The sequence below is a fragment of the Toxorhynchites rutilus genome, chromosome 2, assembly GCF_029784135.1.
Source record: "Toxorhynchites rutilus septentrionalis strain SRP chromosome 2, ASM2978413v1, whole genome shotgun sequence".
In the NCBI taxonomy this organism is placed as follows: Eukaryota; Metazoa; Arthropoda; class Insecta; order Diptera; family Culicidae; genus Toxorhynchites; species Toxorhynchites rutilus.
In genome coordinates, this window is record NC_073745.1 from 305996965 (window position 1) to 306023346 (window position 26382).

At 37.6% G+C, this 26382-nt stretch overlaps 1 protein-coding gene across 2 annotated transcripts in view; it reads right to left on the reverse strand.

Moving 5' to 3' along the window:
- The window catches only part of LOC129770525 (myosin heavy chain, non-muscle), a 196526-nt gene extending 183076 nt beyond the window's left edge, over nt 1-13450 (reverse strand). For both annotated transcript variants that reach the window (XM_055773422.1, XM_055773421.1), the window contains exon 1: nt 13213-13450. The gene's annotated coding sequence lies outside the window, so the exon portion shown is untranslated. The remainder of the gene's footprint in view (nt 1-13212) is intronic.
- Between the last annotated feature and the right edge of the window lie 12932 nt (nt 13451-26382).

The following is a 26382-nucleotide window of genomic DNA, read 5'->3' on the forward strand; positions in this document are numbered from 1 at the left end:
AAAGTGTTTCGCATGCCGAAACGAGCATAAGACATCAGAATGTTCAATTTTTAAAAATATGAACGTTCAACAAAGGAGTGATTTTATTTTTAAACACAGGCTATGTTTAGCATGTTGTAATTATACAAACCACATGGCAAAAGATTGCAGGATCGCAAAGCCTTGTGGAATCGATGGATGCAAACTTAGACACCACGCATTACTGCATAGAGCAACTCAGAGAGATGCTAACCTTAATAATACAGAAAGCGTTAATTGTCATGTAAATAAAGAGAACAAAATACTGTATCAAATCCTTCCAGTTACATTGGGCTGCGGAAAAAAGGAAATTAAAACTTTCGCATTTTTAGACCCTGGGTCATCAGTAAGTTTGATTCACGCTGATATTAAAAATAAACTTGGAACACAAGGGCGTAACAACCCCTTAACGCTGGTTTGGACTAATGGCGAAACTCAGCAAGAACTAGATAGTGAAGAAATTTCCCTAAGTATACAAGGATGCAATAATCAACGTTATAACATACATAATTTGAGGACTGTGTCGGAATTATCTCTTCCCTCACAGTCAATGAATATTCATGAATTACGACGAGAATACAATCACTTAGAAGATATAACTCTCGAAGGATATGAAAATGCTATGCCAAAAATACTGTTAGGTTTACCGCATTCGTTTTTGATAAGCGGTAGGGAGACGCGATCAGGTAAATTTAATGAACCAGTCGCACAGAACACTAAACTCGGATGGGTTTTGTTCGGGCAAACTAACGAACATAAAAAATTGAAAGGACACGTGCTGATGAACGACGAAATTGATTCATCAGATTATTTCAATAAAATGATGGAAAATTATTTTAGCCTAGAAGATTTCGGGATAAAAGTACCTGTAAAAACCTTGATGTCTAACGATGAAAAAAGATCGATTGATATCATGAATTCCACTTTGAAATATGAAGAAGGAAGTTATGAAATTGGGCTGCTTTGGAAACAGGAGGATGTACAATTTCCGCATAGCTATCAATCAGCCATGAACAGACTACGTGGTCAAGAATCAAAAATGCGTAAAAATCAATGTCTACGTAAATGGTATGTTGAGAAAATAAAGGAATATGAAACCAAGGGATACGCTAGAAAACTCACTCCCACAGAACAGCAGCAACGTGATCCAAAAATATTTTACTTACCGCACTTTACAGTTGTGAACCTAAATAAACAGCCCATAAAGCCACGGCTTGTTTTTGATGCCGCTGCTAAGGTTAAGGGAGAGTCCCTAAACACGAATTTATTACAAGGCCCGGATGCAACGACGTCGCTATTTGGAGTGTTAATACGATTTAGAGAAGGAAAATTTGCGATAACTGGAGACATCAAAGAAATGTTTCATCAAGTTAAAATAAGAAAGGAAGATCAAAATGCCCAAAGGTTTTTATTTAGGGAAAACTTTGACGAAGATCCCGACGTGTATGTGATGCAAGTGATGACCTTTGGAGCTACCTGCTCGCCCGCATGCGCACAGTTTGTTAAAAACACAAATGCTGAGAAATTCAGAGAAAGTCATCTTCAGGCAGTAGAGGCCATTCAAAACAACCATTACGTGGATGACTACCTAGATAGTTTCGACGATTTAGAAAATGCCTCAAAAATTGTGAACGAAGTTATTACCATTCACAAATATGGGCACTTCAATATCAGAAATTTTATATCCAACAGTAATGAGCTATTGGGACAAATCCCGGAAGAAAATAGAACGGAAGTTAAAGAAGACTTATTAGGAAAATTTGAGGAATCATATGAAAAAGTACTCGGAGTGTATTGGGATACAAAAAAGGATTTTATTCGCTACAAGGTGGATATTCCTGTTACACAGGAGTTTACGAAACGAAAACTGCTTTCACAAAGCATGAGTGTTTACGATCCACTTGGTTTATTATCACATATAACAATTCAATCTCGAATTCTAATGCAGGAGCTCTGGAAAAGTGGAATAACATGGGATGAACAATTAAACCCAGCACTAAAGAAAAAATGGGAGAACTGGCACACAAAACTGGAAGAAGCAAGAGCAATAAGAATACCACGTTCATATGCCAATTCTTCTCACCCAAAAGAACGAGAACTACATGTCTTCGTCGATGCATCTGAGAATGCTTATGCAGCAGCAGTATACTTAAGGAGTGTATATGAGTCACACATTGATGTCAATATCGTGGCTGCCAAGGCAAGAGTCGCACCAACTAAAATGCTTTCCATACCACGACTCGAATTACAAGCCGCTGTATTAGGAAGCAGATTGGCTAAGACAGTAAAAAACGAGCTACGTCTATCAATAGATAGAGTAGTATTTTGGTCAGATTCCAAAACTGTATTAGCATGGATTCGTTCAGAACCACGCAAGTACAAACAGTTTGTTGCCTTACGGATAGGAGAAATATTAGAAACCACATACGTAAACCAGTGGAAATGGGTGAATAGTAGGAATAATCCAGCGGATGAAGCTACGAAATTATCAAATAGTAATTCAATCTGGTTTACAGGCCCACAGTTCTTATATGATAATGAAGAAAACTGGCCAAATGAAGTTCAGAGAAGCGACACTGACGAAGAATTAAGACCACTGCACACTATTCAATCGAAAGAGTTTAGTGGTCTGAAAAGCATTCACATAAATTGGTGTTCGGATTTTGTGAGATTGAAGCGTTCTGTTGCAATTGCATTCAAATATATCGATTGGCTGAAATCAAAATGCAGGAACCAAAGCTTCAATAAAAATATTGACAAGGAGGACCTGGATTATGCTGAGCTCGTTTTAATATATAAGGCTCAATGGGAGTCATATCCCAAAGAAATGGAACTCTTACAAAATAAAATGAAAATTCATAAGGGAAGTGAAATTCGAGCACTTAGCCCGGAAATTTGCACGGATGGAATAATGAGATCAAAGGGACGTATTGAGAACGCTAACTGTTTACCAACTTCAGCCAGAACACCTATCATTCTGTCCTACAAGCATTATGTGAGCACTTTGATATTACGTCATTATCACGAAAAATATCGACATAAAAACCTGGAGACTGCCATAGCGGCAGTGCGACAAAAATTCTGGATAACAAACATCAGAGTTGCTATTAAGACAGTTAGAAGGAAGTGCCAATTTTGTAAAAATATGTCTGCGGAGCCAATTCCTCCAATGATGGCAGCCCTACCACGTTCTAGAACTACACCATATTGTAAGCCATTCACGTATACAGGCACAGATTATTTCGGCCCTTATGGCGTGTCTATTGGAAGACGCACTGAAAAACGTTGGGGATGTTTGTTTACTTGTATGACAACAAGAGCAGTACATCTCGAATTAGCACAAGATATGAGCTCAGACTCTTTTATTATATGTTTCCGAAATTTACAATATCGTAGAGGTAAAGTGCAAGAGTTGTTCAGCGACAATGGAACTAATTTCATTGGAGCAAGAAACGAATTTGAGAAAATTCTTAGAAGGCTATCAGACGACGGAGTCAAATGGCATTTTAATCCTCCCGCTTCACCGCATTTCGGTGGAGTATGGGAAAGAATGGTGAGAGAAGTTAAAAGCCTTTTACCTCAAAAACAAGAAACCATACCAGAGTATGAACTTAGAACCATACTAACCGAAGTTGAATTCCTCATTAACAATCGCCCGTTAACGCATATTCCTTTAGATACAGAAGACGATGAGGTTTTAACTCCTAATCACTTTCTGTTAGGTTGCGCTGGTGAAGCTGTCATTACGATCGACGACGTTTCCAAAGCAGAAGCAACTCGTCAACACTGGAAAAGAGCGCAATCAATTGTTAAGGGATATTGGAATCGGTGGATAAAAGAATACCTCCCAACCCTAACTAAAAGAAATAAATGGTTGGAGAAGACTAAACCTATAAAGGTAGGGGATATCGTGGTTTTTGCCGATGAAGAAAAGAAAGGTAAATGGCATAAGGGCAAGGTGATAAGAACAACAACTAATATGGATGGGCAAGTTAGATCCGCTACCGTGGAAACAATTAAAGGTGAAATTACTAGACCAGCTGTAAAATTAGCAGTATTAGATGTAAGTAAGAACAATGAAATCGAGAGCTCAAAAGATACCACTATTTCCTCACCACCTCTTAACTTTGTTGGAGTAATTAAAAGTGCCCCAGGGAGTAAAGAGGAAATTAAGGGACCGCGAAATCCTCAAGAATGGGGAGTAAGAAAAACGGTTAACATCGAGCATGTAAAAGAGCTGGCGTCAAAATTGAAACCGAAGCCACAAACAAAAAAGAAAGTCATAGGTAAAATAAGACCATATACCGGCACGATACAAAAGGCTATCGTAACCGCAATGGCAATTCTAGTACTGGTAAATTTGACAAATGCCGTCAACATCCAGCCTATTGAGGAAGGGGGTTTAATGTTTGATCATGTTGGGTCATGTATAGTAAAGCGAGGAATTTGGAGGACAAATATTGTATCCAACTTAATTCCTAACGACGATATTTCTATGCTAGACTCTATTCATTCGAACTTAGAAAGAACCTTGAAGTTCATGGGGAATGTAACTCAAGACAGCGCTTTGACAGAACTTGTAATGTCGATAGAACGACAATGTAACAATGCAAAACAAGAAATAAATTTTTTATCACGATCAAAAAGGAGTCGTGGAATACTTGGGTTTTTGAAAGACCTGTTATTTGGGAGTAATGATGTGGAAGACGAAGTACAGTCTTTGCGTATTCACGAAGAGCAAAAACTTCATGATATCTCACAAACCATGAGACTATTGAATCAAAGAAGCAAAAATATGGGAGATGAATTAAGCGTAAGAATTCGTAGACTAAATGAAGGAATGTTATCTTTGAAGGGAAAGTATTCCGAAGAAAGAACTAATATATTCGCAAGAAAATGTTTTGAGACCACAACGTTAGCTTTGCAATTGATTGATGGCATAACTCGAAAATACAGGATAATTAAGACTCACCCTTTAGCCGAAAATGAAATGCAAAAGGCAATTCAAAATATAAAGAAGCAATTACCAGAAGGATACTCAATCCTTAGAGACCCACTTGCAGTTAAATACAACATTAAAATTGAAAATGGAACAGTAAATATAATAATGGAAAATGTAATTATTAATAAGGAAAACTTCGAAGTATTCAATGTAATCCCTATTCCTGAAAATGGAAGTGTTATAAAAATAGATCACCATGTAATAGCAATTAATAATAAACATGAATTTTTTTACCCAGATGGAAATTTAATAAAGCTTAATGAAAGTCATTATGTGGTAAATCAGCCAGAATTAACCAGAGTTCCAGATTGCATAGCTGGAGCATTACTTCATGAAACGATAAAACAAAAATGCTCAACAAAGATGATGGAAGAACCATACACCATGTTAACAAAATTGAATAAGATCAACTCTATATTGTACACAACGAGCGACCCTAGCAAGATAATAATCCATTGTAATAATGTAGCCATGTCACCGCCTTATAAGAACGCGATCATAGAACTGTTCCCAGATTGTAAGATCCTAACAGAAAAAACTATTCGTTATGCCCAAATATCTGGACATAACAGGGAAGCTAGAATATTTTTTAAACCTATTCAGAAACTACCATATGTACTAGAAAAACCAAACATAAATGAAAATTTGAATACAACTATCTCGAGTAGAAATCCATATGAAAAGGTAGATATAAAGGATACAGTAATACCTGAAGACGATTTTATAAAAAAGAAACACGTATATACATTTGGAGGTACCATAACTGTTATTTCAATGATTATAATAGTAGGAATTTACGTATACATAAAATTAAAGAGAAGAAGTAATAGACAAAATAATAGAAGAAATGATGATCCGCCTTCGTTATTAGACATGATACGGCTAAATAGAGTTCAGGAAGAATCAAGAAATATTCCTATTATTTTAAACCGTGATAGTTGTCTATAATTGAGTAAATCTATGTAGTAGATTTACGGAGTCCGGAATGTTACGGACAGCTGAGGCTTATCGCGGATCGAGTTACAGATCCATAAGATAAGCAATATTTGAGATTATATTTAGAAAAGACCTCCAAGCGAGGTATAGAAACGTTTAGAAAGGACCAATGTAAGGCAATTAAAAGATGTAAGAGCTCAAGTGTTTTGTTAGGCTAGAAAACGCTTGTAGTTCGAAATTATTGCCGGTCATAAATTCAGAATGGACGAATATTTAAATAGCGTCCGGTAAACAATTTAATGCATGCATCATTTAGGATGCATTTTTATTACCCTTTTCCATCCCTAGCTGCGCTCAGCCAGATACACCAGCAGGGTGTAATAAAATAAAAGGATGTTATTTAGAGCGAAGGATGGAAAGGGGAAATCCAAGAATAAGATAGGCGCACCGACGAGGTGCTATAAACTTAAGGTATTTTCTTAGGGTAGTGCAGCCGTCTCAGACTGCACGTTACCATACGCTAGAAGAAGGGACAAGGAAGGTAGATGATCTAAACGAAACCGATATGTTATCGGTTTTCAAGAGAGAGAGAGGAGATGTTCCTCGTCAATCTTAGTTTAAGGAACCATGTATATATTGTGAAACTTTTGAATAAATTTTTTAGTATTGTAACAGAACTCACGCGAAAGCGTTAAAATTTTTCTTTCAATAGAGAAATTTTTCAATTCTCGTTTCCACTTCACGGTGAAAACGGAATGAAGTGTGTTCCCGATTACAACGGTTCGGCAGTCTTCAGAAAACATACGCAGCGCTGCGCTTGAGTTTTATTTTCATCATCGCGCGTTCAGAGCAAACACGTATTCTCTCTTGGTGCGAAGTGTACAAAATTCATAAACACGACAGCGCAAAATATACCCGGCGCATAATTCAGATACCAAACATCTCTTCTCACTTGTGTGATGCGTGCCTCATTCTATACACACACACACTCATACACATCAAATTCTAGCGCCCGCTTCGTCTTCGTTCGTTCTAAGTAAAGCATAAAAACAACAGCGCGAGGAGCAATCCAGATTAGAGATGGGCAAAACAGTTCATTTTGATGAACGGTTCACTCATTAACCGTTCATCTAAGTGAATCAGTTCTTTTGAACCGTTTATTCGCTCTTTCGTTCGGCGGTATTAAGAACAACATAGAATGTTAGCCGGCACCCAACATCAATAGACAGCTATCAATTGATATCGTTGGATTGGATTATATTTTTGGAATTTAGTGGGGGAAGATAAGCTGCTTCTTCTTTAAAAGTCGCAAACTGTATGTGAAAATATTTTTATCGGTCGACAAAAGTTTATGTAATAATCTGATGCGCACAAAATATGTGCAATTTTTCATATTCTCTTTTTGGACAACACACAGGTTCCATGTAAGATCATATTTCATAATGTTCATTCAGGGGAAAAAATCAGCAGCGATTTTCACTAATAATCAATCATACAAACAATCACGATAACACGTACACGCAATAGGCCAAACAATTAATTGAAAGCAACAAAAAAACTTTGCCCTCACTATAAGATTTTATGTTTACCTAATCCATCAATCGCCCCAGCTTCGCCAAGATTTTTTTCTGATAATCAGGAAATATATGAATGTTACGCGGAATTGAAAGAATATATGAAATTGAAAATATATAGTTTTGCTTTTAAAACTACGGAAATCTAATTAAATTTTTAACCCAAAATTGAGTATACATTAACAAAATAAACCCTGCGTTAGATGCGTTTTGCTCATAAATGACAATATCGTTTTATTTTCCTTACAAGCGTTCTCGTTATATTTATCCATTCCGTCCAGCGCAAATCAGTTCAGCTGCAGTAGTTCGTTCGCAAACAGTTCGCCCGCCAACACTTCGTTCTCAAACAGTTCTTTCCCGTACAGTTCACTCGTAAACAGTTCGTTCTGAACCTGTTCGTTCACAAACAGTTCACTCGCAAACCGTTCTTTCGGATTCAGTTCGTTCACAAACCGTTCGCTCGCAATCAGTTCGTGGGGAGAACTACCGTTCTTTGAAAAAGAACGACCGTTCGTTCACTCTTTTCGGCGAACTAGTTCTTTCGTACCGTTCGTGAACGGTTTGCCCATCTCTAATCCAGATTCAAACGCGCAAGCACGGCGCAAAATTCAGCGTAAAACTCAGCGCAAAACTGGGCGCAAGAACGGCGCTGACAACCAAACATTTCATCTGTGTTTCGGAGCGTGCTCATTCGTCATAGCGCACAGGACTCAGCATAGTCATAGTCAACTGAGGATAGTCGGCTGAATAACCGACTGACTATATCCGTAGTCAGTCGGTAAATGACTTTTGGCTCTTCACGCAGTTTTTCCGCTAAAACGACTGAACAGTCAGTCGGGCGTTTAGTCGCTATCTCCCTCTACCGACTCGACTATATCATTCCATTCTTCCCAGTCAAATTGTCCTCATTGCATTTTGAAGTGACTTCACCCAAAACGAATTCGTTCCTCTCTCCCTCCCATGCACGTTTGCATGCATCGATGTTTGAGTTCACCGTGGTTTGACAAACGCTACAGGTGAGCTAGATTTTTTTGTAGCATACACGAAAACAACTCACACGTATAAAATAGCGTGCAGTGTGTGTGCGCTATTTTGCACGCCTAATACTAACTAATACTAATGCGAGGACCTTTATAGCATACTTGATAAATGTCTAAGTTGGTTGGTTTGAGTTCACGATGGGTAGAAAAAAAAAGTCACAGGAGGGTTGTGTCCGAGACACGACCGCATAGTTGACGTAGGATTCCGTTAGGGTATCCGTTACATGCTGATTTTGGTTATGATTGAAAAATAACATTGTTAAACTCTTCGATAGTGATTTGGTGGCCCTGAAAAGGGCCGTTTTGTCTAGTTGTTAGGTATTGTTTGTTCACTCCACTAATGTCCATAACCGAGTGATAATGATAGAAAGATGGTGATAAGTAACTTGATAGTGCGTATCACGAACACGATTATCAAGTTTTCTCACCAGAAAAAATAAATTTCATTTTTTTCTAGAGAAAATATATTTAAAATGGAAAAGGTAATTTCATTCATAATACTTACTTTCTGAGTGTTTACTCAACCCATTTACATTTTCGATTTAAACCCGATAAATACGATGCCACATGCCTCAATGCGAATTTCAATTGGACATTGATATGAAACTTCACGAAACAACCAACATTGAAAGTTCCAAATTTAAATTTTATTTATATTCTATCAAACATAAGTTCTATTCAGTTCATTGAAATATCATTCTTCAATTAATCCATCGAAAGATTCTTATTGGAACGAAAATAAAAAAAAACACTCATCCATTGATCCCTACTTATTCGCCAGCACGTATGCAATCAGCAATGTCCACGCTAGTTATAATTACCACTATCCATTTGTGCGCGTCGTTAGTTAAACTATCGAAAAGATCTATCGTTAAAGATCGATTGATGCAAATGTCTCGTAATTTCATCAGGAAATAACTGACCAATAATTGTAAGTACATGAGCCGCCGCATGTGTCTTCAATTTCGACCAATCAGAAGTGGATATTTCCGTTAGGATAGGGGTTGTGATTTTCCAATTTTTCGATGGTTAGCTTCATGACATATATAATTTTATTCAATGTAAAAAATTGTTATGGAGTGCCGAAATAGATTGACAAAAAAATCTCAACAATCCATCATGAAACGACTGAGCAATGAGCGTTTGAAATTGGACAATTTTTACGATGTGCTTGATTTTCGATTTTCAATTTGTACCCCAATATGTTCCCGAAAGACGTAATCCTACGTCAAAAAAACCGTCCATTGATGGGGTAACTACTTTTTTGCATCAGGAATCAAGTTTTCGTTCCTCTTTATATGGACGTGCGTACGCGTGAACAAAATTAATATCAGGGGGAAATGGAAATGTGGATTGAAGTCAGTTGAATGAAGAGGCGGATTTGTATTCATTAGTCGAGTCAGTTAAAATAACCACTGACTGGACTAGTTCACCAGTCATCCTCGCTAGTCAGCGCTAGTCAATTCATTTTCTAGTCAAGTCATTTTTTGTTGGCGGCGACTGCCGAAGCGAAGCTACTGGGAGTAGAATCGGTCTTCATTTTTCACCTTCGAAGATTTCGGGTCCTGATAGCGCAAGTGTTTCCATTCACATTAAATACTAATTTGATACAGAGGAATTTATTTTCATTCATAATTTCTATTTGAAATGTGTTCATTCTGCCTGAAAACCCCTTATTATGTTTGACGCTTCACTAACTCGTAAAACTTAGTGCAATGGCGTGCCGTTCATTTAGTTTTCACCGTGAAGTGGAAACGGGAATAAAACCGGGAAACTCGTTAACCTTTTTACGGGTAGTGGCAACTATATTGCCACCAGCTATTATATTGTTTTCTCTTATTTAACAATAAATTATCACTTCTAGCCTTATGTGGTAACTAGTTTAGATATCCAACAACATGCCTGATTTTTTTGGGGCGCAAAAAATCCAAAATCTATTCATCTGGAGCCATTTATGTGTTAACAACTCCCAATTTAGAGCAGCAAAAGAAAATTTCCCGAGAAGTCATTGAAAAACAGTCATTTTGTTGACGTTTTAATACAATTGAACTGTTTAGGACCTGTTCATGAGTTTTATTAGTTGTTTTTGTTAAAACTAACATCAAAAATCATGTTTACCATCAAATGTTTAGCGATAGACGGGCAGGCTGCAACTATATTGCCGCCAACATTTCTCGCTAGCCCCTTTTACGGGCATGTGGCAGTTAAATTGCCACCAACATTTTACGCTAAACAGTGAAAACTATAATGTCATCAACATTCATGCCTATCAAACAGGCAAATCCACAGTCAAAGCGTTAAATGTGACATGTGGCATGTGACAAAATTGAGTAATCTCTTTCGTTAAAGAAACTGCATTATGTGCATCTCTTGATATCGAAGGTGCCTTCGATGTTGTCTGCATAACTCAAGAATTGCTTAGAAACCAAATTTGGCATGTGGAGGTTTTAGGAGGCAAGAAATGTTTTACATGTGTTACGACACTCCTCCCCCTCTCTAAGGGGGGTGAAAGAGGAGGATGTCATTCAAATGAAACGCAAATGCGTTTCATCCCTCGGGAACTAATCAAGCAAAGGGGTAAGCACAAAACTCGAGGAAGGAATCGTGATATCTGAGATGTCATAATTTAATTATATTTTCTGTATCAAATATGTATTCCATGTAAGGGTGAAACATGTTATTGAAATGTTGATGCGATTGAAAAATCTTGAACGACAATTGTCTGAAAATAATTCGATATTACAATGACGCGGTTTGGTAGAAGTACTACGAAATTTATAGTAAAAGGAAATTGTGAAGGATGAATTAGGAGAACAATCAATCAAAATTGGACCAATGAACGTTCGCTTAGCAAGAAAACGTGAATGTTTGAATGTATTGATAACAAAAATCCATTTTGGGCTGCACGATGTTGCCGGGTCAACTAGAACTATTTTAAAATCACCATAAGGTTCAGTACAAGATTATATTTGTCGCTTTTTTCATGCCGAAAGCGAAACCTCGGAACATATACTCTGCAATTGCGGAGCTCAAGTAAGTTTGGTTTGGGTCGCCGATCAGAATTGAGGGGCTTAGAATGAAAGGGGTGTAAGTGATTTGATCGATTTCTCTACATCGACTCTCTCTTTTGGTCATAACTTAGCTGCAAACTCTTTCTCAGCTGTATTTGACAATGTGGAAGGTAGGTCAGAACCTCATCTATCGGATTCTATAGCAAATTAACATTGGAACGTTTTTGCAGTTGAGTTATTAATGAAAGAAAAAGTTGAAGGAGAGAAATCGATCAAGTCACTTACACCCCTTGTATTCTAAGCCACTCAATTATAAATTTCATCAGACAGATTATTCCTAATTGGGATATATCTCGCTACAGGTTTCAGTCTACTGTTTCATCAATAAGCGGTAGATAAGCTTAAACCGTAGTAAAAAAAGGATCCTACCACGATAGTTCAAATAAATGATGCAATGGGTACGAACCACAAGGCAAAAAATCGTTCCTAAATGAACATAGTTCTGGCACTGACGTTAGCATGTTCTCGGCCTCAGGATCCACAGAAACATCTGCAGCGTACAACTACGAGAAACAATTACATTGAAGGATTTTTTGAAATCACTTTCGCTCCCCTTTTTGTAAAAATAAATTCCTTGTTTTGCATAATATACACCGATAATGGTCAGTTCAAATTTCAAGACCTGTTTAGGTTGAGAAATTGGCATTGATCAATCAAATATATTAAAAATAATTCACCTAGCATTGGAACTTCAACCGAGTAATTATGCAACGATTATTGGGATTCAAATAGGAAATCAAACGAGAAAAATGCCCGGTTGCGTACAAACGATATTATTCCGGAAAAAGCGCCATATTCGTACACCGTCTCACTTCGTACCCATCAGCGTAAGCTCTCGGCCAACTGCCTTCCAGTCTGTCATATCACCAACACAATAGGAATGCGTAATCCGTATGACTGCTTTTCAGTGGTATTCCTTGCTGCAGACGTAACCGTGTGTATACAGGTTTACGTTCCATACTCTGTGTGTACTTTTTATCTTCCTGGAGTCGGTATGTGCTGTCACCGAAGACAGCCGGTTCCCTTTTCCATGCTTCATCCATTGATGCGACGACGTTAACATCATGTTTCTTCCCGTCCTTCCGATTGCGTGTACGAGCAGCCGACGTCGCGCACTCAATAAAAGGCTTTTTCTGTGTGGTTAAGCATTCTGTCTTCTTTCCTCTCACACTTTCGCACATTACACAAACAAACCCCAGCGAGTAGGAAAAAAGAACTCACAAATGACTCCGACAAGGAATCGCAACTTTTGCACAATACCGGCTAGTCAGGCAAATTTATTTAGGTCAACTCAATTTCTCCTACTCGCCCAGCGATCAGCAGAAAATTCTTGCCGATAGAATATAGCAACCGTTGCACACAGCTGCATTGGAAAGAACATTCCGTTTGCGATCTGTAAATTATGCACTACCAGGTTTTCACTACACTGTTGCTATTGCTGATTAACTCGCGAAATACACGCCCTTCTACACTACACACTACTGCGGTTCCAACTTATCCGGAAGGAATTCCAAACGCCGCAAAAGCCAACTACTAGACTTCTTCCTTCACGTACTAATTTGCACACACACCTATTCCAACACTTGAGCCCCGGAACGCAACGGGTTAAAATACTGCAAATTTACAAACGATGCCGGCAAATGACGCTGGAAAACCACCGCCACCGATATAACTCAACGCGAAACAATTTGCAACCATACACACGGCGGCGCAGTCCTCAAGAAGAATTTATCAGCGGAGAACGGAGACCGAGTGAATTATTAACCATTATAACTGAACACTCTGTGCGAACGAACAACGAACATAGGCTGGGAATTGCTGCCAACTGTAGCACACGAAATGCAGGCTGTCAGAGCAGGAGCCTCGGTGCGAATAGTACCAGGAACGGCCGCAGCTCCAGCCGATGGCGCCACTCATTCGCACAGCTGGAGCGATGAATAGTGATTCCCGAATATCGTTCGATTAATCGAATACATCCTACAGATATCGATTATTATTCGAACGAATACTGCGCAACCAATAATCGAATGATTGAATTTCAGGATAAAATTGCAGCAGCCGTATGTTTTTTTTTCTTGCAGCTCAATGCAGTCATCACGAATCGTTTCAAAGTTTAAAGTCTCTTAAAAACAAAGAAAGAAGAATCACGAATCGAGCTTCGTTTACGAGTTTTGGGGAGCGTAAAAGATAATAATTGATTTTCAGCGTAATGAACGTTTTTTTTTATTCCAGATGATTTCTAGCAAATGAGAAATATTAGTCTAACTAATTGTTTCTCTCAGTGTGACGATTAATCGATTAATCGATTATTTGGGCGATTAAGGTGAAGGTGAAAGCTAGCCACAAATGGCAGCCACAATGACGCTCGGTACTTTCATCTCCCTCCCTCACCCCTCGCCCGAAAATAAATAATTTTGCAAAACAGTGTGAAGAAAATGATCGTTTTTGCACACTTCCCATCGAGTAATATCAACCAAACTCGAATCGATTACACACAAGATATTAAATTTGTCATCTGCTGTCGCACTGTTTCACTATACACAGCATACACAAAGCATTGTTATTTTTTCGACACTGATGCCACACAACATCATCGAAACAGCTATAAAAACCACTCAATAAAATGTTATTCCTGAGTCATAGCGTTTCATGTCATGAAAATCAATAGAATAAAATTGTGTTGATATCAATACAATTATTATGTTTACGTTTAATGGTTCTATAATGTAAGTTTTAGCAACTTAAACATTGGTTAAGCAAATTGTATTGCAGAGCTCAGAACATTGCCACGGCTGCCTATCCTTTTAAAACAGTGAACGGAAAAGTATTTCATTCATTCAAAATACCCCGGCCAACGAAGAGAAGGCTCTCCGACGTGAATATATGAAAACAATACGATCAACGAATGAAAATATTAAGGAATATAATCGAGATACTATGCGGAAGAACTTGTTAATACCAAAAGAGCCCCAATTCGCACGTGTTGTAAATTTGCTCATGTTACGCGTATAATCAGAATTTTACTTCATATGCGAATGCATCTTCTATATATATTTATATTTGCAGTTGTTCATCGGAACATATCGTTCATACATTGTACTTTAGTATTATTATTATATAAATCGTTTATTTTTACAGGCTCAGTTACATTAGTTTAAAGGAGCCGAATTCTTAAATATATGTTTTAAAACTATACATAAATAATTTTCCTAACACTATGGTTAGTAAGGTGGAAAACCGATTACTCGCGGTTTACTCGAGTTTAGAGGGTGACATATTCTTTCAGGAAAGGGATGGGATATAAGGGAATTGTTACAATGTTGATGATCACACTCGATTCTTAAATCTATTCGTATATCTATTGTATATTTACATTTCAACTTATTTTGCTGTTTATACCAAGGGGGCCAATCGCTCGCAATGGATGAAAAGGAGGGTATAAGGATCACACACGAAGATCGATAGCTTTAAGGAAAACATATATTTGGGTCATGTAATCAAGGTCTACTTTAATATTGAATTGTTATTTTTTTTCAAATGTATTCAAAGACTCGTGTCAATGAAGCGCCACACAGTCTGATAAGTGAATTGATCTATTTACGTATGCTTTGCTCTTCTTTCACAAACACTATTACCCCATTTTACACGTGGGTTTACCTATTACAATGGCTAGCTTCCACCTTCACCTTAATCGTATCGAAGCACAAACTGCTGAAAAGTATTTGATTAGCTGATGAACGATTAATTTCGAAAATCGGGGATCACTAGCGATGAATTTAAATATTCGACCAATATTTATTATTCTAAGCTAATTCCAACAAATTTCATATTATTTCTTCTAAAAAACAGGAACGTATATGTTTCTATTTCACAGAAGAGAATGCTGTTGGTAACCAGTTGGATTCAATGGAATTGTAGTCAGTATTTGAGAACCGGTACACTGTCGACCAATGTTATTATGACAGCCCAATTTCAGAGAAAAATATCACTAAAATCATATTTGTCACATATGTTGTTCAAAATTACAACATCCACTTTTCATGGAAAATTACACTAAAACATAGAACATGGAAAATGGTTTAGAGATGGAAAATTGAAAATCGTTCTATTTAGAAGAGATTACAACAAGGAAACATAAATCATCGACATAAATTTAGATTATATTCAGCAGTACATATTGTTAATGGCTCTTCTAGCTATCATACAACGAAATTGAAAACAACATAGCTTTTTCTAACAGATCATTGAATAGTAATAAACAGTGTAAATAATTTGAACATTTAGTATTTATAAAGTGAACAGATGGTCAGAGGTCTAACGCGGGACATAAAAACAAAACGTTATGTATATACGTTATGTGAACTATGGTTTATAGTTTAGCGAGTCTAAACTGATCAGTATTATTTCTTTCTGAGTATCGGCACTCAGTTGCGATTTTTCGATGGTTTAGATTTTGTTTACGCCCGAAACTCACCCGCTCAATGAGAGCATTTACGCCTGGCAAGCACGATTCAAATTCTACAATTTTCGTCAACTTACCGAATGGAATGCTCGAAAATTCCAATTCATTTTTCATCAATTTTAGTGTTAACGTATGCATTCAAAAAAAGGAATAATTTCGGATGGTGATGAAAGATAATTTATAGGAACAAATTTTCTTTAAATCTTACGTGTATTAAGTCTGCAACAAAAATGATTCAATGATGTTGAGTCACAGCAGCAGCACTGTCAAGCAACTTGATGATTTTTCCATACTGCAAGCTCCACCCCACAGCGAAGGAGTTGGATATCCTGAGGCACTTTGTGTCCGCCAGATATAGCCGATCTGGTATTTACAATATCTTTGCCGCTCCTTAAGCCGGGATATCGAAGCAACCATTTTTATGCGGAAGCGTCAGACGAGACCGACCGTATCTGAACAGTAGGCAATCGTCCAGAAGGAGTGCTGGTGAAAAACTTCTGGTGAAAAATTTCTTTTCGGTGAAAGAAGTGAAAAATTTCTTTTCGTACTCATAATGAAAGACGAGACGTACTTGATGCTAGAATTCAACGAATGGCAGGGGACCGGGTACTTTACGTTCCCCAGGTAAGCGATGACGTCGAATATATCATTCACATCATGTTCGCGAAGAAGGTCCTTCTCTGACAGACGTGAAGGCCGCTCTTCTTTCGAGTCATATGGTGAAGCGGGAGATATATAAAAGGAAGTGCTTGCCGGAGTCGGGAAGGTGATGTGGTCTTTATGCCGAACCTGGGATCAGCCCATTATGCCAAAAGATCACTGGAGGTCGGATCGGCTGGAGATAAACATTATCGCGAAGACTACCTGTAACAGGCATCGGATAATCAGGAATAAACCTACAATTAGTGTTCAGTTGATAAGCACTTTATTAATATAAAAACGTCCTCACGAGGCAAGCAACTAATTTCAACTGCCCTAATGTGCACACAAATAACACCACTCTAGAAAGGCAAGTGTGGCCAGTTTTAAATAATAACAATCTTCTTACACGCTTTCTTCATTTAACAAAAATAAGTTACATCTAGGTTAGTAGGAATGGGGCCGATTACTCGCGGCTTACTCGAGGTTAATATGACACAATGTTTTTTTTTTTTTTTGATAGGATGGATGGGGATAATGAGGAGAGGATTATTCAACAACATTGAGTTTATAAATCAGATATTAAGTTTGTTAGGAGGTTTTGATACTCTACCACTTCTGGTGGTATATGGGACTCTAAGGCCTTCACGTACCGGTGGACTAATGGTCATTGAAGCGGAGCTGTTGTAAGGATCAAGACCTTGTGAAAACTCCGATGAGCTGTCGGAGTCAGTGTTAGCATCATAATATAGCGACGAATCAGATATTTCAGCATCTGGTCGATTTATCGTTGGGAAATCCACAGATAATGAACGATATTCTTGGTCCTGAGCAATCTGAGTGGGAACGAAAGGGATAGGGTTATTTAAAGTGTTATCTGCTTGATTTAACTGTTTCTGAACGTGGTCCTCGTACATTAGCTCACTAGAATCGAAACCCGAATTTGGAGACCGTGTTAAAAACCGCCTGTTCCTGCGGAAATAGTTTCCAAAACAATCCCTTACTATATACGAACGATTGTTTACCTGCCGAACTATTTCCCCGTACTTCCATTCCTTTCCGTTTTTCTTAAAGAGAATCTTTTCACCTACGTTTAGAACCGGATGTTGCCTAGCTGAACGATCAAAGTAACGTTTCTGATTCATACGTTTCCGATCTAATCTATTTGTAATGTCTGTTTCACTCACGCTATTTTTCCTTAAAAGTTCACTGGCAATCGGAAGGCGCGTTTTCAATTGACGACCGAAAAACAACTGGGCTGGTGTGAGACCCATCGAGGCAACTGGACTAGTATTGTATTCCAACAAGCGATACTGGAAACTCTCACGTTCATTCATCTCATAGCATTGTTTTAGAATATTCTTAGCTATAGCTACACCTTTTTCAGCTAAACCATTGCTTTGTGGGAATCGTGGGCTTGAGAAAACGAATTCGACATTACATCGATTAGCATATTCCGCAAAGGCAGAAGAATTGAAAGGAACATTATCACATCTTATTTGGGTAGGATATCCGTATCGAAGAAACATTCGATCCAATATATCAACAACGTGACGAGCAGATTTTTCACGCAACGATTCAGCAAGAACATAACCAGAATAAGCATCCATCACAACTAGGTAGTCTATTCCAGCATATTCGAAGAGGTCTGTCCCTACACGGTGGAAAGGATATTGTGGAGGAGTCTCTTGAATCAACGGCTCTTTTTGAAGATTACGTGTGAACTTTTCACAAATGTCACAGTTTTTAATCAATTCTGTTATATCGGTTGTCATACCTGGCCAGAAATACAGACTCCGGGCCCGTGCCAGTGTCTTTTCTATTCCAAAATGGGGAGCATGTAACCACTTCGAAATAAGTTTTTGTAACGCCGTGGGGATTACCAGACGATGATCCTTAAACAGTAAACCATTCTCATGATGCAAACAGTTACGATACTTGTGGAATAATTGACTCAAGTCATCCAGCTGATGGTACGAAGGCCAACCCTTTTCAACATACCCTACTACTCGTTGATAGCGCTCGTCGTTTTTAAGTGTATCAACATATAGCTTTCGATTTTCAAACGATAGACAAACCCTTTCCGAGATCGCATGAATCATTCCAGATAATTCCTTTTTAAAATCATCTTCATCAGTAAGTGGAGCACGGGATAAACAATCAGCAATTAACATGTCTTTCCCTGGTGTATAAGTTATGCACAAACCAGGGTACTTCAACAAGTACATGAACATGCGTTGTAAACGAGGAGTGACATCGTCTATATCACGACGGACTAACGACTCGAGTGGCTTATGGTCTGATTGAACAAGGAAATTACGTCCGTAAAGGAAATAGTGAAAGCGTTCACAAGCGAACACTATCGCCAAGAGTTCTTTCTCTATTTGTGCCCATTTTTGTTCTGATTTGGACAATGTTCGAGAAGCATATGCAACTGGTAAACCATTTTGTATTATAACACTGCCTAGACCGTCCTTAGAACTGTCGGTCTGAATCACAATTGGGATATTGGGATCAAATATAGCCAAAATGGGTGTAGAGCTTACAGTGTTAAGTAAACTCTCCAATTCAATGTCTTGTTCTTCAGTCCATTTCCACTCAACGTCATTGTGAGTCAAGCTACGCAAAGCCGCAGTGCGTTGGGACAGATTCGGAATGAATTTTCCAAGATATTTCAGCAACCCCAAAAGTCTAAGTACATCCGATTTGTTCTGTGGCTTGGGCATTTCAACAATGGCTCGAGTATACGACTGATCTGGTTTAACCTTGCCCTGTGATATGATGTGACCCATGAATTTTATCTTACCAGTTCGATACTGTATTTTATCGGGATTGAACGTTGTTACGGACAGCTGAGGCTTATCGCGGATCGAGTTACAGATCCATAAGATAAGCAATATTTGAGATTATATTTAGAAAAGACCTCCAAGCGAGGTATAGAAACGTTTAGAAAGGACCAATGTAAGGCAATTAAAAGATGTAAGAGCTCAAGTGTTTTGTTAGGCTAGAAAACGCTTGTAGTTCGAAATTATTGCCGGTCATAAATTCAGAATGGACGGATATTTAAAGAGCGTCCGGTAAACAATTTAATGCATGCATCATTTAGGATGCATTTTTATTACCCTTTTCCATCCCTAGCTGCGCTCAGCCAGATACACCAGCAGGGTGTAATAAAATAAAAGGATGTTATTTAGAGCGAAGGATGGAAAGGGGAAATCCAAGAATAAGATAGGCGCACCGACGAGGTGCTATAAACTTAAGGTATTTTCTTAGGGTAGTGCAGCCGTCTCAGACTGCACGTTACCATACGCTAGAAGAAGGGACAAGGAAGGTAGATGATCTAAACGAAACCGATATGTTATCGGTTTTCAAGAGAGAGAGAGGAGATGTTCCTCGTCAATCTTAGTTTAAGGAACCATGTATATATTGTGAAACTTTTGAATAAATTTTTTAGTATTGTAACAGAACTCACGCGAAAGCGTTAAAATTTTTCTTTCAATAGAGAAATTTTTCATGGTGGCTCCAGAGAGGAGCAAGTTTTTCCTTTTATTTAAGTACAAAATGTGTTAATTTGCGAACTCTTCTCGGCAGTGGATGCCAGAGGTGATGTTCGTGAAATCTTCTCAGCAGTGAATGCGAGAAGTGTGAATTTGTGAATTCTCAAAGGCAGTGGATGCCTAAAAAGTGCATTTCTTTCGTGAATTTTATCAAAAGGCAGTGGATGCCTAAAAAGTGTATTCGTTTCGCGAATTTTCCTAAGGCAGTGGATGCCTAAAGAGTTTATTATTTTCGCGAATTTTCCTAAGGCAGTGGATGCCTAAAGAGTGTATTATTTTCGCGAACTTTCCTAAGGCAGTGGATGCCTAAAGAGTTTATTATTTTCGCGAATTTTCCTAAGGCAGTGGATGCCTAAAGAGTGTATTATTTTCGCGAACTTTCCTAAGGCAGTGGATGCCTAAAGAGTGTATTATTTTCGCGAACTTTCCTAAGGCAGTGGATGCCTAAAGAGTGTATTCTTTTCGCGAACTTTCCTAAGGCAGTGGATGCCTAAAGAGTGTATTCGTTTCGCGAACTTTACTAAAGCAGTGGATGCTATATACACACATAAATATATGTTAATTCAAGTACCAGAAGGCAGTTATTATAAATATGACCAACTGCCGCAGCAGCACGTGGTCGTGGAGTTAGAAGCAAGAGGTAGCAGCAGTATCCTCGGCACAATCGGAGAGACCATCGCTAGAGATACCAGGAACTGTCAACCAGCGGAACCAGAAGCAAGCGGTGGCATTAGATGCAGCAGCACCAGCATTGGCACTATCAGAAGTGACAAGAACAATCCGAGCCAGAAGGTTTGGACCACTCAAGAACCAGTCGGCACCAGCAGCAGCAGTAGTATCCCAGCACCAGATGAGTTAATCGAAAAACAGGTATAGAATTAATCTATATTAAGAATTATAGGGGTTGCGATAGCAACCATGGGAGTTTTTAAAATAGGGGCCAAGAGAGCAAAGAAATGATAAAGGAATAAATTCGTACGGTCAAGTGAGCCAACATTAAAATATAAACAATAAAATTAGTAGGAATATGGAAAACACATACAAGATGATTACCACTAAATACTTCACACGTAATGTGAAGGGTCACTGTCACCTATGTCACGAGTCTGATGAGGAACAGATGATTTATTGTTGCGAGTGTGAGCGATGGTTCCACTTGAGTTGCACTAATCTAAAGCAAGCCCCTCTAACGGGTGATCGGTGGATCTGTGTCAAATGCACAGATCTAGAATATAATTATTCGAAGAAAGTGCGAATAAGTGACTTAATAGGAATACTCGCTACTAGCATATATCCTAGTGGGTGGGGAAATTATTATAAGGAGGATATGCCAACCAAGCCGCCTCCATTTAGGGTAATTAGTGAATTGCATAGGCGAGTAAATGGCAATTCTGAATCTGAGTTTAGAAACTCAGAGGAATGCCATCAATTAAAAATGCCTCCTCCTTGGAATCCTGATCTAGTTGATTGCAGGAGGAAAGGTAATGATTCAGATGACAAAGTATTTGAATCATCTAAAGTAACCAGATTAATTGCACCTCCTCCGTGGAACCCTAAGTTGGCTAGGTATATGAGGAGGAAAAATGACAATTCATCTGAGTCAGAAGATTCAGATGATGAAGACAAACTTGAAGTGATACAAGTTGAAATGAATGAAAAACTAGGAGATGTTAGTCCTCAGAGCGGTGAAGATGGCTGCTCATTCCCAGTGAGGAAAGAGCCATTTAAAACCATATCAGTCGCAAAACGCGAATCTGATTATGAGAATAGTTTGCCCGCAATAGGCAAAACGGGTATCATCACAGATGTATGGGCTGTGATAGAAGAAAATACGAAAACCTCCACAGAAAGAGGAATTATGGCGGAAAAGAAAAAACCATGCGTGATGCATGAAGTCAGGGCGGATGAGATATCTGCAAATAAAGAAATAGCGGATTCCAATAATGGAAACGCTAAAAATTTTAAGATAGAAAAACTATCTATCAACCTTCAAGATCCAGAATGGGAAAGGCCAGCTACTGGATTAATTAAGAATTCTGTTGCAACACTGATTGTTGAACAGAAAATAAAATACCCAACAGAAAAACGGTTTGAAGAAATAGAACCACCTGTAGCAGTAGAGGAAGTAGTCCTCAGAAATAGAACAAAAATATTAGCAAAATTTTATTTGAAGACGAAAGCCTGGCGTGAAGGTTTTAAAAAATTCCTTAGAAGTGCAAAGTTCATCCCAAAAATTGGGAGCCAATGTAAAACCAAAAGTGTTATCATCAAGATGGATGATTCATCACAAGATGCTAACATACAATTTGAAAACTCAACAAATATAGAGATTTGTGTTATTGAGCCTCCGAGGAAGGTAGCGCCAGAAATAACACCAAAGGAATTGTTTATAAATGAATCTTCATTTCTTCCAAGGAGAAATAATTCCCACAATAGAAAATCATATTCAGTCGATAATTATAGTATTGGAAATCTCGATAAATACTGTACCCCAGATTACCAGTATCCTCGACGTCGTATCAAAAACGACTTCCACTCTGTAACCGCGAGTTACACTATTGTACCATCATTAACGAAATATGATGAATATTCTATTTTGCAAAATTTGTGACATGTTGACAATATTTAGTCATAGGGCAACACATATAAAATAATGCGATCGTTATAGTTAAAAGCCATAGATTCGTATAAAATAGGACTACTTATAACCAAAAAAATTATGGCTCTGAATAACTTTCAAATCTTTAGAAGACTGTTTCCTAAGTATTAGGGGCGTCTATTTACCTGTATGACAACGAGAGCAATACATCTTGAGTTAGCGCAAGATATGAGTTCGGATTCTTTCATTATATGTTTCCGCAATTTGCAAAATTATGGCCCAGATAGGGAAATTATTACCGTAGATCAAAACTATAAACTCTCTAATATAGAGGTTGGAAAGTTTGTTTTTCAACGTTTGTAATATGTTGATATTCTTTATATCTATATAAAGTATAGAAAATCTTAAGCTTGATAAAATATAAAGACGAAAATCTTAAAATGGAAATTTAACAAAACTGTTAACTGAATTAATTAGAAAATATTTTTAGGCAAATGATTTGCTTGAAGTTCAGCAAGTGAGCTGCTGAAAGACTTTAATACAATTTAAGATACAATTGTTTCGTTATAAAATGGACCCAATAAAATGATAACTTGTAAGGTCCAAAATATCAATTAGAGCAAAAAAGAAGAGACTGTCTGGTCAAGCGTCAAGCATTTGGAATGCTCAAAACATTACTCTGATGGGTTAAAAGTATAGCAAGTATTCTGCTGAAAAATATACATTGACCACTAAAGAAAAAATTATGGCGCAGCAAGTGATATGCTGAAGCCAGTTTCTATACGAATGATTGGCTCAAAGCTCAGTAAGTGAATTGCTGAAAGGAGCGATATCAACTGTAAATTAGTTGATGGTAGAAAAAATTAAAAATACAGCTATGAAGAATTTGGAAGACTGATTTGTTAGCAAGTGGATTGCTTAACCTTCAGCAAGTGATTTGCTGAAGGGGTCAAAACCAAAAGTTTCCTTTTTAAGCAAGTGAATTGCTTAAAACTCAGCAAGTGGATTGCTGAGAGTAACAACATCACCAGTAAGTCGGTTGATGAAATACAGCATGTGAGATGCTGAAGAAAGATTTTTTAAACAAGTGGTTTGCGAAGCTCAGCATGTGAGTTGCTGAGAATATGATCAATGCATTATTCAAATGAATATTAAAAGCATAGCTTCCAGTCTTAACTGAGGGAAAGATTGGAGATGGTTAACTATACAATGTAGATGACATTATGAGTTATTTGAATACAAGTAACAGGAAAAAAAATTGAATGAAATTTTTAAATGTATTTCAAAGTATATCACACTATGAGAGCATGAGTTGCATGCATAAAGAAAACGACTTGAAAAAGTTTATGTGAGCTACGATCAGTCGTATTATATGATTAGTCGGAACAGTTACATGAGAACTGAGGCTTTAAAATTGGATTTAGTATTCAGAGACAAACTTTAATGTTAATACTTGCTGAAGGAACGGTAATTGTACTACCAAAAGATTAGCACATTGACTAATTATTTCAAAAGGATGTTTTGAGAAAAACAATATCAGCAATGTAACAAGACAACTAGCAAAGGGATGTTGGATTCAGGATTCCTTTCTTGGCAACGAGATAACTTAGCATTAAAATAGAACGTTGTGTTTGATGAAAGAAAATCTTATAAGAGAAAAGAAAATGTAATTTGCATTTCCTTTAATGGAAAATATTATATAACACTGAACCTCAATGAATAATTTTCCAAAAAGAAACTTGAAGTTAGTTTATATAATTAACGGTTATATCAAATTACTAGTGAGAGCAATTATTCGAAATTTACGAATGTTTACGATTAGTTTGCATAACTGTATGCAGAATAAAAATGAAACAAAAAATACTATTATTAATAAAACAAATAATAAGTTATGTTTTCTAGTATAAACTTGTAAGTGTAAGTGTAAGGAAAAGATAATAATGTGAGTGAAATCAAATCACACAATAAAACACAGAATAAAGCGATACAGCTACAGATGGAAATATGTTCAAGCAAATGTATATGATTTAGAACATGTAGAACGACTATCAAAAATTTAAATTAAAATGTAGAAAAGAATGATAATACTGAAGAATTTGGTAAATCTATGTAGTAGATTTACGGAGTCCGGAATGTTACGGACAGCTGAGGCTTATCGCGGATCGAGTTACAGATCCATAAGATAAGCAATATTTGAGATTATATTTAGAAAAGACCTCCAAGCGAGGTATAGAAACGTTTAGAAAGGACCAATGTAAGGCAATTAAAAGATGTAAGAGCTCAAGTGTTTTGTTAGGCTAGAAAACGCTTGTAGTTCGAAATTATTGCCGGTCATAAATTCAGAATGGACGGATATTTAAAGAGCGTCCGGTAAACAATTTAATGCATGCATCATTTAGGATGCATTTTTATTACCCTTTTCCATCCCTAGCTGCGCTCAGCCAGATACACCAGCAGGGTGTAATAAAATAAAAGGATGTTATTTAGAGCGAAGGATGGAAAGGGGAAATCCAAGAATAAGATAGGCGCACCGACGAGGTGCTATAAACTTAAGGTATTTTCTTAGGGTAGTGCAGCCGTCTCAGACTGCACGTTACCATACGCTAGAAGAAGGGACAAGGAAGGTAGATGATCTAAACGAAACCGATATGTTATCGGTTTTCAAGAGAGAGAGAGGAGATGTTCCTCGTCAATCTTAGTTTAAGGAACCATGTATATATTGTGAAACTTTTGAATAAATTTTTTAGTATTGTAACAGAACTCACGCGAAAGCGTTAAAATTTTTCTTTCAATAGAGAAATTTTTCAAACGTGATATTATTTCTTCGAGCCCGGTCAAGTACAATGGGTAGAATTCTGTCATGTTCATCGTAATCTGTGCCTACTATTAATAAGTCATCAAAGTATATTTCCACACCTGGAATATCGCCAAAAATCTGAACCATTCGTTTTTGAAACATTTCGGGTGCACTGTTTATTCCGAACGGTACACGATTCCATTTGTATCGACCAAATGGGGTCATAAAAGTAGTTAAATCAGAACTTTTGGGATCTAGTACCATCTGCCAGAATCCATTTCGTAGATCCAACACCGTAAAAACCCGCTTACCATTTAAACGACTTAGAATTTCTTCTGCTGTCGGAATAAGAAAACGCTCCCTTTTGATACAAGCGTTCAATGGTTTCGGGTCGAGACATATGCGCAAAGACCCATTGGGTTTCTCGACTATCTGCATATTATTGACCCAATCAGTAGGATAGTCAACGGGACTGATAATATGCTGTTTTTCCATTGATGTCAATTCCTTCTTGAGACGATCATGAAGACTAGAGGGAATGCGTTTTTTGTAATGCAACACAGGTACTGAACTGTCTTTGAGAACGATGGTACAACTACCAGGAAATTTTCCTAGCCCCATAAATAATTCATTGTTCTGTTCAATGAACTGTGATTTCTCAGATGGAAACTGTTTTTCAGCCTGCAC